Here is a 19,444-nt window from a genome sequence, read left to right on the forward strand (position 1 = left end):
ATCATCCATCATGAGAAGGCAAAGACTGGAACACAGCAACAATGAACTCATATGCTCTTCCCCAGGAAATAAATTGTTGTTCCTCTATATAAGCCTCACTTTAGTGCTGGAAGGACCTTTAGCATTCACCTTGTCTTTGATGATGTGCAGACTTAGGTCTAAAGATTTGAGACTGGAGCATGCTTGTTCAAGTCATGGAGGGAGTCAGTGGCAGAGTTCCTGTGGTGAGACAAAGTGGTGGTCTGGTGGTCACGGACCCATCAGGTGGCCACAGATAGGTGTGAGGATAACTGTGAGTGGTCTGTGAGTTTCCTAAGTTACATTCACAATTCTGCTTCTGTGAAGATGAGGAAGTTATCTGGGGAGAGATTATTAGATGGGTTCACAACTCCAGAAAGCTTATTGCATCTCCTGCGGTGCTGCTCTGCCTCCCAGCTACTTCAAGTGACTATAAATTGCTCCTACTGTGAGAGAACTGCCCCTCTGTAGCTGGTGGACCCCTTCTGGACTCCTGTTTGGTTTGCTTGGCTCACCCTTCCTTTGTCCCCAACTTGCTGAAGTGGCATTGGACTTTTCCTTTTCATCGTTAGTCTAATGTTAGGTCATCTGGCCAGCCACACAGCTCAATTAATTCTAACCTTTCATGGCATAGGATTTGGTTGTTTGTAAGCTTCCTGTTGACCTAGGAATAAAGTTTTTGTCTTTTTATAACACACCAATATTCAGTTTTATACCTGAACACTGCACTAGATCATCATTGCTTGGATCTTCAGGAGCCTAGGAAGATGCATTCCTGCCATTCTCCAGATTCCAGGAGAATGAGCATGTATCCTCTTCGTTTGCTGATGTTGCTGTCTTCAGTTCTCATTCATCCTAACAGCTGCCATATGGTTCAGGGATCAATTTTCTGTCATTTAAACTGTCTAGAGGTCTTTGCCCCATTTCCAGTTTACCTCTGGCAGGAAATTACCATTTCACTCCCCCACACCCACAACAGCATCTTCTGCTATCCACTGCCAGCTTGGTCAGCTGGAGTCTCCCCACAGCTAGTTCTGCAGTTCCCGTCTATAAAGTAGAATGAGTAGAAGTAACAGAAGATAGTGATGTGAGGGTATATCATCAGACTGTCTTGCTTGCCTCTCATGGTTCTTTTTTTTTAATAAATTTATTTATTTTATTTATTTTTGTCTGCATTGGGTCTTTGTTGCTGCGTACGGGCTTTCTCTGGTTGTGGCGAGCGGGGGCTACTCTGCGTTGCGGTGCGCGGGCTTCTCATTGCGGTGGCTTTCTTGTTGCGGAGCATGGACTCTAGGAGCGCGGGCTTCAGTAGTTGTGGCACGCGGGCTCTAGAGCGCAGGCTCAGTAGTTGTGGTGCACGGACTTAGTTGCTCCGCGGCATGTGGGATCTTCCCAGACCAGGGATTGAGCCTGTGTTCCCTGCATTCGCGGGTGGATTCTTAACCACTACGCCACCAGGGAAGTCTGCTACCCTTATTCTTATGGAGTTTGCAAGGAAAAGCCAGATGCCCACTTCTTTTCCTCTGGTATCTTTTTACTTCATTACCTGTGCTGATTTCTCTGCTGTTTTCCTGGTTCTCCAGTAGGGGTACTGTCCCTAGGAAATCACTGTTCTGCTTTCTGCCCTTGATTAGTTTATGTGTTCTAGAATTTTTGTATAAATGGAGCCATATAGTATATTCATTCTCTTTCTCTTTCTGGGAGTCTGACTTCTTTCACTCAGCATAATTATTTTAAGATTCATCCATGTGTGGGACTTCCCTGGTGGCACAGTGGTTAAGAATCCGCCTGCCAATGCAGGGGACACGGGTTGGAGCCCTGGTCCAGGAAGATCCCACATGCCATGGAGCAACTAAGCCCATGCGCCACAACTACTGAGCCTGCGCTCTAGAGCCTGCGAGCCACAACTACTGAAGCCCGCACGCCTAGAGTCCGTGCTCCGCAACAAGAAAAGCCACCGCAATGAGAAGCACGCGCACTGCAACGAAGAGTAGCCCCTGCTCGCCACAACTAGAGAAAGCCTGCGAGCAGCAATGAAGACCCGATGCAGCCAAAAATAAATAAAAATAAATAAATCTATAAAAAAAAAAAGATTCATCCACATGTATATATCAATTGTTCATTCGTCTTCATTGCTGAGTAGTATTCTATTGTATAGGTATACCCCAGTTTGTTTATCCATTCCCTGGGTTTCTTTTTTTGTGGGGGGGGTTTCCTTTTTTTCTTTTGTTTTGTTAATACAAATAAAGCCACTATGAATATTCATGTATAAGCCTTTGTATTGACATGTGTTTTTATTTTGCTTGGATAACAGATTCTGTCATCTCTATTGGCTATCCAAGTCATGGGGGGCAATGGAATCAGAGCTAAGAATAGAACCTGTTTATGTTTTGCTAGAGACCTCCCCTTAGATGAACCATTAACATTCAGCAAATCAGATTATTCATCTATCCATGAATCCAAGTGACTATTCTCCAGCCCATAGACCACCATTTATTTACAAGACTATCAGAGTAGACTTGGTCACATTCATTATTTGAAATCAAGGTCTTGTTAGAAAGGTACCTAACAGAGTCTATTAGGAGTCAAATTTGCATAAAAAGCTGTGTAGCCCAGTAAGTATTAGTGCCTAAAAGAATGGCAGGTCTCAAAGAGAGCATGGGGCACCAAGAGAACAGTACAGTATGTGAGAGTGACAAGGGAAAGGAATGCATTCAGTAATTCAGTAATATTTATTGAGCTTCTCCTCTTTGGCTAGGCATGGGCATGGGCATTGGGAATACAGCAGGGGATAAAAATGCCTCTCCTCATGGGATTTTCATTTTAGTAGGTTGAGACAGATGATAAATAAGTACATAAACAGTATGTCAGAAGGTGTTAAGTGCTGTGAAGAAAGGGGAACTGGGTAAGGTATGAATGTGGGATGATGCTTTTTTATGTCGAATGGTCAAGAAAGACTTTACTTGATTAGGTGACTTTTGAGTTGAGCCATGGAGGAAATAAGGGAGCTAGCCTGGTGGTTGTCTAGAGAAAGAGCATTCCAGGCAGATAGGATAGCAAGAGCAAAGATCCAAAGGCAGGAGCTTTCTTGGTGTATGGAGAAAACAGCAAGGAGCCAGGGTAGCTGAAGCAGAGTGTACCAGGCTGAGGGTGGTAGAAGAGAGGCCATGGGGGTCAGACAGTGTGGGGTCTTATTCTGTGAGGTGGGAGCCATTAGAGGGTTTAAGCAGAGGAAAGATCACACTGGCTGATATGTAAGGAACAGGCTGTGAAGGAGCTGAGGGCAAAAGCAGGCAGGTCAATTAGGAGGATACTGCAAAATTCCAGGCAGGAGGGATGGTGACTTGGTGGAGGTGGTAGAAGTAGTTGGATTCTGGATATGTTTTGAAGATGGAGCCAATAGAATTTGTTAATGAAATAGATATAGATTGCGTCAGAGTAAGAGGGAAGGTAAGGATGGATTCCAAGTTTTTATTGAACAACTTGAAGATGCCATTTTCTACGCTTAGGAAGATTAAGGGAGAGGTACAGATTGGGGACAGAGAGGAGTTCGGTTTTGAAGACATGTTAAGTTTGACATGTCTTATGCCTCCAAGTTGAGATGTCCAGAGGGCAGTTGACTATTAAATTGAAGTTCAGAGGAGAACTCTACATTGGAGGTAAAAAAGTGGGATATATCTGTATATGAATGGTACTTAAATCACAGGACAGGATAAGATTATTCCAGGAATAAGAGAAATTAAAGAGAAGTGGTCTGAACAACTAAGCACTTGGCAGCAGAGGCGGGGAAGGAATGAGGATGATCTAGGAAAGAAAATTGAGAAGAAATGGCCACTGAGGTAATAGGAGACCCAAGAGAAAAGTGTTATGGAAGCCAGGTGGAAAAAAAAAAATCATTTCAAGGAGGAAGTGATCAACTGTGTTAGTTAAAGGCAACCAATAGTCCTGGTAGTATGAGGACTAAGAATTGACTGTTGGATTTAGCAGTGTGGGGGTCCTTGGTGGCCTTGATCAATTTCAGTGCAATGACAGGGACTCAAACAAGAACAGGTGGAAAACAGGTTTTATCTTTTTAACTTTTTGCCAGTGGGACTGATCAGGTAGGGAGGGAGAAATTGATGGTGCAGGAGAGATTGGGGGCAGTCCATACTGGCTAAAGCCAAGCTGTAACTGTGGTCTGGGAAAGCCTTTGCCTCAGCACTTTAGTGTATGATACAGAGAGGAACACCCCACAAGACAAGGCAACCATCTTCATCTAAATTTTGTGATCTTGGGCAAGTCCTTGATGAGCCTTTAGGTTCTTTTCCACAAAATGAAAAGTCTGCAACCTGAATTCTAGATCTGTTGTTCTCTTGTTCTGGATGAAGACAGGGAAGAATGGGCATGTTTTTAGGAACAAAAAGGAATCACCAAAACAAAAGGGCTATGAATCAGCTGGGGAAGCAGTTAGACCATGTGACTGAATGCACTAAGACAGGCAAGACAGTGTTAATAGCATTCTATTGCATTTCAGAATTTTGTTCTCAACGTAGATGACAAGAAGCATTCCTTAAATTACAGATTCAAGCCAGATCTTTTTTTTTTTTTTTTTTGGCCATGCCACACAGCATGCGGGATCTTAGTTCCCGGACCAGGGATCAAACCCATGCCCCCTGCAGTGGAAGTGTGGAGTCCCAACCACTGGACTGCAGGAAGTTCCTCAAGCCAAATCTTTTTCTTTTTATTCTGTATTTCTCTCTTCCTTCTCCTCTTCCCCAGAAACTTGTGTCGCTTTTTCCTGAGACAACTTGAATATATGTTGTTGGACTGATTTTTCAGAATAGTGTATGTCAGAGTTTAGGGTGACCTCCATGTTAGAAATGAAGTAGTGCTGATTTTTACTTGTTCCTGTCCTCCTTTTCTGTGTGCTAGAGTTAGGGAGACAAAGGGGCAGAGAGTTTGGGTGTGCTGGGGGCAGAAGATTGTTTTATAAACCTGCATCAGAAAAGCATGTCAGACATTGACCCAGTTGTTCAGAGTGACTTTTTTTTTTTTTAATACATGTTACATTTTATTTTATTTATTTATCTTTTTTGGCTGCATCGGGTCTTAGTTGCGGCACGTGGGATCTTTGTTGCAGCATGCAGGATCTTTCGTTGCGACGCGCGGGCTCTTAATTGCAATGTGCAGCCCTCTCTCTAGTTGTGGCGCGTGCGCTCCAGAGCATGTGGGCTCTGTAGTTTGCAGGATGCAGGCTCTTTATTTGAGGCATGGGGGCTCAGTAGTTGCAGTGCACGGGCTTAGTTGCCCCGTGGCATGTGGGATCTTAGTTCCCCAACCAGGGATCGAACCTGCGTCCCCTGCATTGGAAGGTGGATTTTTAATCACTGGACGACCAGGGAAGTCCCCAGAGTGAATTGTAGGGCCTTTAACATTCCTTCCCAACAATCCAGGGAGTGGGAGTATCTGATTGTGGTTTTAATTCGTATTTCCGTAATTACTTAAGATGAGCTCTTTTCCACATGCTTATGATCATTTTCACTTTTGTGAAGTGCCTGAACTCATGTTTTTGACCATTTTTCTTTCTTCCACAAATTTCTTATTGATTTATAGGAATTCTTTATATCTGGATGTGAGTCTTTTTAATACACACACACACACACACACACACACACACACACACACACATACACACAGCTTTCCCATTTATATTGCTTGATTTTTCACTCTCTTAGTTGTGTATTTTTTGCAGTTTTATAATCTTTTCTAGATTGTATTTTTGATGATCTATAGGTGTTTTAATTTTAATGAGGTCAAATTTATCATTTTTTTTCCCTTTATGTTTAGTGCTTTTTGTGCTTTGTTTAAGAAATATTTGTCTACCTCAAGGTCATGAAGATATTCTCCTGTTATCTTCTAGAAGCTTTAATGTTTTACCTTCACATTTAGGTCTAGGATCCATCTGGAATTGATTTTTGTGTGGTGTGAGGTAGGGGTCAAGCTTCATTCCCCCCCCACCTCCACCAATATGATTATCTAATTGATCCAGTATTCTGCATTACCTTTTTGTTTTACCCTTTGTTGTAAACAAAGGCACAGTACATATGTGCCTCTGTTTCTGAACTCTATTTTCTTCCCTCATAACTTTCAGCGAAATGGGAGTAGAGGAGAGATTGTTCAGGGTGGTGGCTAGGAGCATGGACTCTGGAGCCAGATCAACCACCTGAGTTCAAATCCTGTCTTTACTACTTATAGCTTTGTGAAACAAGTTTTTTCCTCTGTAAAATGGGAATATTGTAATATCATCTACTTAATAGGGCTGTTTCGGGGACTGAATGGGTAATATTTGTAACATGAATAAATCTAGCTGAAGGATAACAAGCATTGCTGGTGAGCTGGGCCCCAGTGCTTTTGGGAGCAGAGCTAGTGACTAGAGCAGTTTTGGATGGGCTTGGACATGACTGGGCATGGGGTAGGGTCCATATCTAGCAGGGCTCATCACAGACCTGTGCTGGGACTACAGCTATTCCCCAGTTGCTGTGCCTGCCCTGATTTTGGAGTTACCCAGCAACCCTCCTGAAGAGAAGGTTTTTCAGTATTTTTTAAATCTTCTTCTGAAGTCTTCAAATAATCTTTGGTCCAATTTAGAATACAGAAGCAGAATGTGCCAGGTTTGAATGAAGTTCCCTAAACAGCATACCAAGAGAGACAGCAGCAGCTATTAACTTTCTCTCTGCAGCTATATTGACAGGCACTACAGCTTAGCAGTTGGGCACATCCTAAAATAAAAAGGAAGAAACCTAGAGAGGGCTTTCTGGAGGCTAACCTTTAAGCAGAGACCCAAAAGAGAGTATGGGTTAGAATTGTCATTAGAATCTAAAACATAACTGTTAGATGAAGAAATGGGGAAAGACAGACACAGCCTCAGCCAAGGCCTAGAGACCTTGAGAGCACTGTGCTTTTGAGGCTAGAGAGCAGGGAGTGGAGGGTGTGTGGGTGCAGGTGGTTGGAGGGAGGTACTTGCTGGTCAGAAGGAAGGCTGGATACTAGCAATCAGAAAAAGCCTTAAGCATTTTAGATTTTATCCTAAGGGTAGAAGGGACATTTTAAGGTATTTTAGAAGATCCTGGGTGGGTGGAGACTGTGACGTGATCAGATTCAGAAAGCTCTCTTTCTGCAGCAAGCAGCGTGGATTGGAGGGGGAGTCATCAGAAGGCGGCAGGGTGACCCTTTGGAGGCTTGTGCCAGAATCCAGACCAGGTAGTACAGTGGTATGGAGAGAAGTAGAGTGGGATATTTAGGTAATTTCTTCAGGCACAGAATTTGTGATTGAGCATGAGGAGATGAGAGGTTTTTTCCTTGATGGTGATCATATATGGTAGAGGTCTATAGAGTTGTTTCCCTGTGGAGTGTAAGGTCCTGGGAGAGCCACTGCTGAATGCTCTTCCAGCTTAGAAATGTTGTACTTACATTCCAGCCACTCTTTTAATCCGGAAGCAGAGATGCAGCGTGCTCTCAGATAGATGCATATTTTCTTTGCATTTTCTGTGGCCCTAAGGAAAAGATTTGTTTTATATCTAATGTGGTCAGTCAGAAAGGGCTTTACCTGTCTTTCTCTGACCAGAATTTACTCTCCAGCCTTTTGCATTCATAGAGTTAACATTTAAGGTTTCAATTAATGAGAAAATTCAGGAGGTCAGTGACATGCAATCGTTTATTATTTTGCCAAGGCATGACTTTAAGTGATGCTCTCTGGGGTATGGGAACTGATAATTGAGCCCTGCCCTCCACAGCATCTGCTCCTCAACCTACCTTGTTTTCTGCTCTCAAATCAGAAATTCTTATCCTCAGTAAGAGTCTGAAGGGATCATTTAACTGTTTCAGTTATATGTGAATGCATTTTGTGGAGGAAATTTTTTGCTGGAGGTATCTTTCTTCTCTCTTGCCTCCTGTGCTTTCCCAGAATGATATCCGATGCTCTGCTTGTGAAACCCTAGTCTTTGTGTACAGCCCTTTCTCAACGACTGAATCATTCTGGGAATTGTGTGTGTGTGTGTGTGTGTGTATGTGTGTGTTTTGTGGTCGTAGCCTCAGTGCTTCAAAGCATTCATCAGTAGAATGAAAAAATAAACTGAGTTGTTGATTTCCCCCCCCCCCCATACAGGTTACTAGCATGCTTTTGTTTGTTCATAGGACCAGTGTTACTGTCTTCTATTCTCTTAGGTTAACAGATACAACAGTAACAAATTTTAGAAGATTATCACCTTAGTGTGAGTACCCAAGTCCTCTCTCAAATAAAAGCAGCAGAATTCGAGCTGTTGGTGTTACTCTTTGCCCATTCCCTCTTAAAAGGGACAGCACTTGTGCCCTCCTAGTTTCCTCTTGCTTGTTGTGGACACCCTTACATGGGCCCCTAGTGAAGTTTGCATGTTTTGCAAAGATTTGTGTGTTATTCTGTGTTTCCATCACCATTTAAAATGGATTTTCAGGTGGGAGAGTATGGGGCTTTACTTGCCTGAGCTCCAGAGGGAAGGGCTACAATCCCCCGAAGCTGCAAGCAGGCTTGTTCTCTTCATTCCTCTCTCAAAATCTTCCCTTTGCGGGTGCAGAGGTCCTGTTAATTCTAGCCTCCTTGAGAGAGGCTGCCAGTTGGAGCCCTCAAGAAGAGCAGGAAGCCCAGCATGGATTGACATGGCCCTTGAACCAGCTCCAGCCCCGACACCTCTCTCAATCAGTTGCAGCATCCGGTACCACTTTGCTCCCTGTAGTGCTGAATGGCAGGTGGTGAAAGCACTAGCTCTTTAGTGATTCTGAAGTTTCCAGGAATAATTTGCTTGAGTTTTTAATCTATTTTTATTTCTCCCATATTTGGATCACTCATACTTTGGGAAACAAGCAAAAAACATTTCATTGCTTCTGTCTTCCCATTCATATCCCTAGCCTATTTCTTTTTTTTAATGGAGATGTAGTTGATTTGCAATATTATATTAGTTTCAGGTATACAACACAGTGACTCAAAAATTTTATAGATTATACTCCATTTATAGTTATTATAAAATATTGGCTATATTTCCTGTACTGTACAATATATTCTTGTAGCTTATTTATTTTATATAAGAGGCTTGTACCTCTTAATCCCCTACCCCTATCTTGCCCCTCCCCTCTTGTCTCTCCCTGCTAGTAACCACTAGTTAGTTCTCTATATCTGTTTTTGTTTCTTTTTTGTTATATTCAGTAGTTTCTTTTATTTTTTTAGATTCCACATATAAGTGATAATATACAGTGTTAGTCTTTCTCTGTCTGACTTATTTCACTACGCATGATACCCTCCAGGTGCATCCATGTTGTTGCAAATGGCAAAATTTCATTCTTTTTTATGCCTAGCCCAGTTTTTTTACTGTTTATTTTTAAATTTTTATTTATTTATTTTTATTTTTTGCTGTGTTGGGTCTTTGTTGCTTGTGTGCAGGCTTTCTCTAGTTGCAGCGAGCAAGGGTTACTCTTCGTTGCGGTGCGCGGCTTCTCATTGTGGTGGCTTCTCTTGTTGCAGAGAACGGGCTGTAGGCGCGCAGGCTTTAGTAGTTGTGGTTCGCGGGCTCTAGAGCACAGGCTTAGTAGTTGTGGCGCACGGGCTTAGTTGCTCCACGGCATGTGGGATCTTCCCGGACCAGGGCTCGAACCTGTGTCCCCTGCATTGGCAGGCAGATTCTTAACCACTGCGCCACCAGGGAAGTCCCCTGGCCCATTTCTTTAAAAAAACCCAAGACATTACTAGGGAGTTGAGAGACCCTTGGAGAACTCTTGAGGAAACAGTGACCAGCCTGTTGTCTCTTGAGGCCCTGGGCAGAGTGTAGAAGGAAGGGTTCTCCCCCACAGGAAGCTGGCTGCAGGTTGCCAGATGCCACAGTCACCAGGTGCCTTGGGTAGTGTGTTGTTTCTCAATGAACTGCAGCCATTTCCAGATAGGAGTTGGCTCTTTCTCCACCTTCTGTTCCTTGGGCAGCAGTAAGGTTTCTCTTCCTTAATGTGTGATGATGGCTAGGTGTGGGGTTGCTTGTGGAATTCTGGGGGATGGAAGGAATGGGGGAAATTAAGCTGAGTAGGTGATTGAGCATTCATGTTTGGTATAAAGCCATAGGATGTTAAGGATGATAGTGGATGTTTTCTTATGACTGATGGAATAATAAAGTTGAGTGATTAGAGAAAGCTGGGAAACACTTCAAGAACCAGCTCAAATTTCTCAAGTAATGATGTCAGTTTTGGCTATTTGTGGTGATGATGTTTTTCATATTTAAGGGTTCATATTTGTAAGTGTTCATATTCTGGATATACTAATCCTTTACTATTTATATTGTTAATAGCATCTAGTCTGTAGCTTATTTCTTAACGTTGCTCACAGTGCTCTTTGTTGTAAAAAAAAAAATCTGTAATTTCATTGTAGTCGGTTTAAGCAATCTTTCATATTGTTTGATAGTCTTATTTCATGAGTGAAAAAGTGAGAGGACATAGGAAAGGCATATTTTAAAGATTGGGATGTGGTTTTCATCAGCATCTTTGGGTTTAATTTGGATTTTTAAAATTTTGATTTTGTGAAATTATTCTAGACATTACCTTGTCTGTAAGATTTTAGTAAAGCCAAGTATTCACTTTACATTTTCTCTCATTTCTTTATATCTTATTCTGAAATTAAACTATTATCCTTCAACGTTTCAGCCTTAGTCTGTCTTCTTTCCTTTGCTCAGAAGTTCCTACTTTGTGGCTGATTTGCTGAGAACTTGGTAATTCTTGCCTGTGGTTGCAGAGATGGCCAAAAATCTTCATCATCATGCTGAGCAGAGTCAAAATTAAATCTGTCTGCAGCAGAGGGCTAGAATTTCAGATGGGCTGAAAAGAGGTGTAGTTGTGTTTACAAATGACTGTTTCTTTAGTATTTTGGCCTTGATTGTGCTATGAGCAGTGGTTCTCTACAGGGATTGATTTTGCCCCCAAGGAGACCTTTGGCAATGTATAGAGACATTTTTGGTTGTCACAACTGGGAAGATGCTACTAGAATCTAGTAGATGGGGGGGTGGGGGGTGGGATGCTGCTGAACACCCTACAATGTACAGGAGAGCCTCCGACAACAAAGGATTACCCAATCCCAAATGTCCGCAGTGCCAAGATTGAGAACCCCTGTGCAGTCTTGGTATCTTTTACAAATGATTTGCGGTTGTTCCCCAGCCCTGTGAGAGCTAAGTGGAAAGCCTGGCCGTTTCTTTTCTTCATGTCTTAGGTTGTTTCATGAGTTAGTTAGAGTGGTATCGGTCCCCTTGCTCTCAGATCTCATTTTAAAAGATGTGTTTAATTTGGAATCCTCTAGTGCCTTTTAGCATTAATGCTGTGAAGAGTTATTTCTTCCCAAGGAGCAACTATGATGAGAATTTTTTTCCCTCTCACACTGGCTTCTATGACTATTTTGAAGGTGAATCACATTTTGGTTTGGGTGAGTTTTTAACTTTTTAAGGCTTATTGGCAAATATATTGGCTTGTCATGACATATATTGAGTCAGGGAAAGCTCAGTCCACAGAGAACATCAATACGCACTCATAAATGATGACATATTGAAGATATTGAACATAAACATACTGAATAGGAACTGGTACACTTCAGTGGATTTTTTATTCATATGTGTTTTTCTCTAGTGACAGTTTTTTTAATAAAAACAAGCTCATTTTGAAAAATTCAACGTATATTTATTGAGCATCTGTTAGGCAGCTGGCATTTTTGTTAGGCTTGAGGGATATAGTAGAGAATGAGATGGACAGAATCCCTGCCCTCAAGGAGCTATAGTCTAAAAGGAGAGACAGGTAAGTGTTGGATCAAGTTCCTAAAATAACTTCAGATCTTGATAAGAACCTTGTAAATAATAAAGAAAGGGAATAAGCCCCAGGGGTTGGGAGGAAGGGCCTGTTTTAGCCAGCGTGTTGGTTGTGGCAGTGGTGGTAAGGCTCTCTGAGGATGTAGCGTTTATGCTTCAAAGAATCAACTTTTGGTTTTGCTTTTGCTCTTTAAAGTATGTTTTCCTCTGCTTTTTATTGTTTTCTTCCTACTACTTTCTTTGGGTTTGGTTTCCTGTTCTTTTTCTAATTTTTTGAAAAGAAAATTTATTTACATCATTGATTTTCACTCTCTGTTTTTTTTGTTTTTGTTTTTTTTGCTGCCCTTTGCCGCATGTGGGATCTTAGTTCCCCGAACAGGGATTAAACCTGTGCCCGCTGTATTGGGAGCGCAGAGTCTTAACCTCTGGACCACTCTCTGTTACTTTTTGACATTAATTTAAGGCTATGAATTTCTCTTTAAGAATAACTTAGCAATATCACACAATTTTAAAAAATCAACTTTATTATATAATTTACATAAAGTAAAGTTCACATCTTTTACCTGTGCAGGTCGATGATTGTTGACAACTGTATGTACCCATGTTATCATCACCCTAATCAAGATATAGAAAATATCCATTTTCCCAGAAAGTTCTCTCATGCCCCTTTGTAGTCAATTTTCCAGGCAACCACTGAACTAATTTCTGTCATTATAGGTTAGCTTTGCCTGTTCTAGAATTTTATATAAATGGAATTATACAATACATATTCTTTTGTCTTTGGCCTCTTGCTCAGCATAATGTCTGTGAGATTCATATGTATTGTTGCATATGATCATAGTTTGTTATTTTTTATTGCTGAGTAGTATTCCAATTGCATGAATATATTACCCCTTGTTTATACATTCATCTGTTGATGGACATTTAATCTTATGAATGAACCTGCTTTGAACATTCCTGTAAAGTTGATTTTTTAAAAAAATTACAGATATGTTTTCATTTATTTTATTTTTATTTATTTTATTTTTTTGGCTGCATCAGGTCTTCGTCACTGTGCACGGGCTTCTCTCTAGTTGTGACATGCAGGCTTCTCTCTAGTTGTGTGCGGGCTCCAGGGCACGTGAGCTCTGTAGTTGTGGTGCACAGGGTCCAGAGCGCTCTCTCGTTGAGGTGCGCAAGCTCAGTAGTTGTGGCATGTGAGCTTAGTTGCCTCGCGGCATGTGGGATCTTAGTTCCCCAACCAGGGATCGAACCCACGTCCCCTGCATTGGAAGGTGGATTCTTTACCGCTGGAGCACCAGGGAAGTCCCTGTTTTCATTTCTTTTAGATAAAATATCTATAAGTGAATTACTGGGTCATATGGTAGGTGTATGTTTAACTTTATAAAAAACTGCCAAAATGTTTTCCAACATGACTGTACCTCTTCACACTCCTGTCAGTAGTACATGAGAGTTCCAGGTGCCCCACATCCTTGTCAGCACTTGATATGGCCAGTCTTAGGAATTTTAGCCATTCTAAGTGGGTGTCCAGTGGTATCTGATTATAGTTTAAATTTGCATTTCCCTAATTATATTGAGCACCTTCTCATGTGTTCATTGGCCATTTGTATATCTCTTTTTCTGAGGTATCTGTTCCTCCCCTTTTGCTCTTTATTGGGTTGCTTGTTGTCCTTTTAATGAATTGTGGTTTTGAAAATTATATTCTAGATACAAGTCTTTCATCAGATATATGTTCTGCTGTTTTCTACAAGACTGTGACTTGACTTTTTATTTAGTTATAATTGACATAAAATATATTATTTTCAGGTGTACAACTTAGCGATTTGATTTTTTTTTTTTTTTTGGCTGCGTTGGGTCTTTGTTGCTGTGCGTGCGCTTTCTCTAGTTGTGACAAGCGGGGGCTACTCTTCGTTTTGGTGCACAGGCTTCTCATTGCGATGGCTTCTCTTGTGGTGGAGCATGGGCTCTAGGCACGCGGGCTTCAGTAGTTGTGACACGTGGGCTCAGTAGTTGTGGCTCGCGGGCTCTAGAGCACAGGCTCAGTAGTTGTCGCGCACGGGCTTAGTTGCTCCGTGGCATGTGAGATCTTCCCTGACCAGGGCTCGAACCTGTGTCCCCTGCATTGGCAGACGGATTCTTAACCACTGCACCACCAGGGAAGCCCCAGCAATTTGATATTTTTATACATTATGAAATAATCACCACAATGAGACCAGCTACCATCCATCACCATATAAAATTGTTACAATATTATTGACTACATTCCCTGTGTGTACATTACATCCCCCTGACTTACTTATTTTATAGCTGGAAGTTTGTACCTCTTAATCCCCTTCGCCTATTTCCTCTGTCTCCGCATACCCCCTCTTGACAACCACCAGTTTGTTCTCTGTATCTATGAGTCTGTTTCTGTTTCATTTTGTTTGTTCCTTTGTTTTGTTTTTTAGATTCCACATACAAGTGAAATATGGTATTCGTTTTTCTCTGACTTATTTCACTTATACCCGCCAGGTCGATCCATGTTGCAACAAATGGCAAGATTTCATTCTTTTGTATGGTTGCGCAGCATTCTCCCCCTCTGGAATCTTGTCCCTTCAACTCCTGGTTGTCTCAGCATCTCTTCAGTGCCTTCAAAAGAGTTTTGTTGTTGTTGTTGTTTGTTTGTTTAAATTTGCTAACATATTCCTAGCTGTTCTGGGTGCCTCCTTTGGTTTGCCTCAAGCTATTCCGTCTTAGCTTGAAGCAGAAACACCAAGCCAACATTAAAAAAAAAAAAAAAGTGTGTGTGTGTGTTTTTGAGATATAATTCACCACTTTAAAGTGTACAATTCAGTGGTTTTTAGTATATTCACAAGGTTGTGCAACCATCTCTACTTTCTAATATCAGAACATCCTCACCACCCCAAAAAGAAACCCTGTTACGTGTAAGCAGACACTCCTATTATCCTCTCCCTCAGTCCTTGGCAACCACTGTCCTACTTTCTGTCTATATAGATGTACCTGTTCTGTGCATTTCTGTAAATGGAATCATATAATATGCGGCCTTTTTTGTCTAACTTTAACTTAGCATAATAACTAAGTCAACTCTGCGTGTGTGGTAAAATATGTGTAACATAAAATTTAGCATTGTAGCTATTTTTAAGTGTACAATACTGTGGCATTAAGTACATTCACATTGTTGTTGCAACCATCACCACTGTCTATCACCAAAACGTTTTCATCATCCCATTCTGAAACTCTGTACCCATTAAACAATTACTCCCCATTCCCTTCTCCCCCAGCCCTTGGGAACCTTGGGAACCACGATTCTACATTCTGTCTCTATGATTTTAACTACTGTAAGTACCTCATATAAGTGGAGTCATGTAGTATTTGTCTTTTTGTGACTGGCTTATTTCACTTAACATAATGTCCTGATTTATCCATGTGGTAGCATGTGTCAGAATTTCCTTCCTTTTGTAAGGCTGAATAATATTCCATTGTATGTATATATCACATTTTGTTTGTCCTTTCCTCTGTCCGTGGATACTTGGGCTGCTATGAACGTGAATGTATAAATATTTCTTTGAGACCCTACTTTCAGTTCTTTTGAGTGTATATATAGAAGTGGAATGGCTAAATCATATGGTAATTCTATGTTTAATTTTTTGAGGAATTGCCATACTGTTTTCCACAACAGCTGTACCATTTTACATTCCCACCAACAGTGCACAAGGGTTCTAATTTCTCCGCCTCCTTGCTAACGCTTGTTTTTTTAATAGTAGCTATCCTAATGGGTGTGAGATGGTATGTTATTGTAGTTTTGATTTACATTTCACTAATGATTAGTGGTGTCGAACATCTTGTCATGTGCTTTTTGGCCATTTGTATATCTTCTTTGGGGAAATGACTGTTCATATCCTTTGCCCATTTTTTAATCAGTTTTTTTTTTTGTTATTGAGTTTTTGGAGGTCTCTTTATGTTCTGGGTGTTAATCCCTTAATAAATATATGATTTGCAAATTCTATGTGTTGCCTTTTCACTCTGTTCATAGTGTCTTTTTTTTTTTTTAATTTATTTAATTTTGGCTGCGTTGGGTCTTCATGCTGCGCAGGCTTTCTCTAGTCGCGGCGAGTGGGGGCTACTCTTCGTTGCGGTGTGCGGGCTTCTCATTGCAGTGGCTTCTCTTGTTGCAGAGCACGGGCTCTAGGTGCACGGGCTTCAGTAGATGTGGCTTGCAGGCTCTAGAGTGCAGGCTCAGTAGTTGTGGCACATGGGCTTAATTGCTCCATGGCATGTGGGATCTTCCTGGACCAGGGCTCGAATCTGGCAGGCGGATTCTTAACTACTGCGCCACCAGGGAAGCCCTGTTCATAGTGTCTTTTGATGCGCAAAATTTTAAAGTTTTCATGAAGTCCAGTTTGTTTGTTTGTTTGTTTCTCTTTTATTGCCTATGCCTTTGGTGTCATATCTAAGAAATCATTGCCAAATCCAATGTCATGAAGTTTTCCCCCTATGTTTTTCTTCTAAGAGTTTCATAGTTTTAGGCTTTACAGTTAGGTCTTTGATGCATTTTGAGTTAATTTTTGTATAAGGTAAGGGTCCAGTTTCATTTTTCTGCATGTGGATATCCAGCGTCCTGGTACCATTTGGCAAAGTAACTGCCCTTTTCCTATTGAATGGTATTGGCAGTTTTGTTGAAAATCATTTTGGCCATATATGTGAGAGTTTATTTCTGGGCTCTATTTGATTGCATTGGTCTATATATCTCTATTTTATGCCAGTATCACACTGTTTTGATTACTGTAGCTTTGTTGCAAGTTTTTTTTTTTTAATTACTTTTTTTTTTTTTTAATTATTAGCACCTTTAATTATTATTTATTTTTTTATTTATTTGGCTGTGTTGGGTCTTCGTTTCTGTGCGAGGGCTTCCTCTAGCTGCGGCAAGCGGTGGCCACTCTTCATCGCGGTGCGCGGGCCTCTCACTATCGTGGCCTGTCTTGTTGCAGAGCACAGGCTCCAGACGCGCAGGCTCAGTAGTTGTGGCTCACGGGCCTAGTTGCTCCACGGCATGTGGGATCTTCCCAGACCAGGGCTCGAACCCGTGTCCCCTGCATTAGCAGGCAGATTCTCAACCACTGCGCCACCAGGGAAGCCCTTGTTGCAAGTTTTGAAATCAGGAATTGTGAGTCCTCCAACTTTGTTCGTTTTCAGGATTGTTTCTGCCTGTTTTTGTAAATAAAGTTTTACTGGAACAGAGCTGTACTCATTCACTCATTTGTTTATGTATGGTTGCTTTTGAGCTACAACAGCAAAGTTGAGTAGTTGCAACAGAGACCTTATGGCCCACAAAATCTAAAGTATTTACTTTCTGACTCTATAGAAAAAGCTTGCCAATCCCTGAACATTAATACTCTTTGCTCATTTCCCCAGCTGTAGTGGATTATACCACAGATACGTAAATCAAAAGGAAAAATAGTTTGTACAAGGGTGCTTATGCCAGTATAGATGTGAATGAAAAATAAAAAACAGCCCAAATGCCCAGCTGCAGGGGAATGACAAAATATTCTGTGATATGCTGTTAGCTTGCCATTAAAATGACATGTGGACTATATCAAAGAAATATTTATATATAAAACAAGTGATTAAAAGTAGAACACAAAATGATGTGTATTCGTTGATTACCAGTATAAAATAAATGTATATTAACAAATGTGGAAAAGTTGAGACCTAAATAGTTTAGAGGTTAGTGCCTGTTACATTTTATTTTCCATTGAAACTTCTAAAGTTAAAAAAACTGTAAATTTTTTATTCTGGAAAATCTCAAACATAATAAAAAAATAGAAACATAGTTTTAAAAAATGTAAAATGAACCTTGTGTTCCCAGTACTCTTTTCAGTCATTATAAATACAGGGCTAGTCTTGTTTCATCTGTTCCCCCACAATCTTGGGTTATTTGGAAGTACTAGTTCCTTGTAAGATTTTATCTATAAAAACTTCAGAGTGTATTTAATCTGTTCTCTAATATATAAAGTCCCTAAAAAACAAACACACAAACAAAATGAAACAAACACCATACCTTTATCATACCTAATTTTTTAAAATCAATAATTCCTTATATCATAAAATATCCAGATAATCTCTGATTATCTTTAAAAAATATTTTTACTGTTAATTTATTAAAATCCCTACTAGGTCTACATTTAGTTGATTTGTCTTTTAAATCTCTTTAACATTTAAGCTTTTTAAGTACAGCTAAGATATAACCTACCTCTTTTTCGTTTTCTTTTTTTCCTTGCAACTTATTTATAGAAGAAAAGGATTCACTTGTTCTGTAGTTTCGCACATTTCTAGACTTTGCTGATTGTATCCCTATGGTTTTGTTTATCAACTTTAACATAGTCCTTTGTTCCCTGTATTTTTGCAAACTGGGAATGAGATATCAAGGTGTGTTCAGATTCAGGTTCAGTGTTTTGACACACATACATCATAGGTTGTGGTGCACATATTCTACCACATCACGTCAGGAGGTACATGGTAAGACTTGGAATCCACTGATCTTTGTTTATACAGATGAGATTGAGGAGGAAGAAGAAATGGAATAGCTGGAGAAAGGGCCCTGGAAGTGTTTGTACCTTATACCCTAATGAATGAAATGTAGGTATTTTTTTTTCAAAGCTACTCATTTGCCTATCATATTTGTTGTGATGGTGTTCATAACTTGTTCCTGAGAAGCTTATGTAAGTGTTCATAGGTGTTTATATAACTCTGGTGATCACTGCTCACAGCTGGCTTGCATGAGGGAGAAAGCTCAGAGGTATCTGCCACCAGGTCTGATTCCATGATCCTGAACTTGGGTGGCAGTAGTCACTGACTTTTGAAGCATGCAGACACTAATTTTCCTTTGTCAAAGCACATGTCTCTACCTCCTTGTTGAATCTTTAATCTTTTTTCCTCAGTGACTTTTGGTGGATTATACTCCAGAATTTTGGGGTGGGCTATTTTTTGAAAGTTAAATTAATTATTTCGGTTAGGTTGTAAATTCACATGGTTCAATATTCAGAAGGTACAAAAGAGCACAGTGAAAAGTTATATTTTGACTTAGGGAAATAACAGTTGTATTATTAAGAATAGTTTAAGATGTGGTGTATATTATAATGTTACGTAGAAACCAGAAACTTCACAATAAGCATTATGAAGCGGTAATGAAACACTTGTAAAACACTGACTTACATGACAACAAATTTTAAATATTAGCACATCCGTAAACTAAAGCCCCTTTAACAAGCAAATAGTAGTTGTTGAACACAGAAGCTAAGGATTCATTCAAAGAATGCTAGGTGATAAGGAGCTGATTTAGACCTGTATCCTGTGTATACAGGAAAGGGGAAACCTGTGTCTGAACTCAGTGTGCATGAGAATTGTATATACTGTTTGATCATTTAAAAATTACTTCTGTGCTTGGCTACATTCAACCCATGCCAGACAGAAATTCACAGCCAAGCCTCACAAGTTGGAATGTCTGATAGTGAATTTGTGACATTCAAAGACTATCAGGTTTTGTTCTTCCTCCTCCCAGGAACAGCCCACTCTGCAAGGCAGAAACCAGA

The 19,444-nt window shown here is 40.6% G+C and overlaps 1 protein-coding gene across 5 annotated transcripts in view; it reads left to right on the plus strand.

Moving 5' to 3' along the window:
• RAD54L2 (RAD54 like 2) overlaps positions 1-19,444 on the plus strand; it is an 89,671-nt gene that overhangs the window by 40,488 nt on the left and 29,739 nt on the right. The window lies entirely within an intron of this gene.

This window comes from Balaenoptera ricei, chromosome 11, assembly GCF_028023285.1.
Source record: "Balaenoptera ricei isolate mBalRic1 chromosome 11, mBalRic1.hap2, whole genome shotgun sequence".
In the NCBI taxonomy this organism is placed as follows: Eukaryota; Metazoa; Chordata; class Mammalia; order Artiodactyla; family Balaenopteridae; genus Balaenoptera; species Balaenoptera ricei.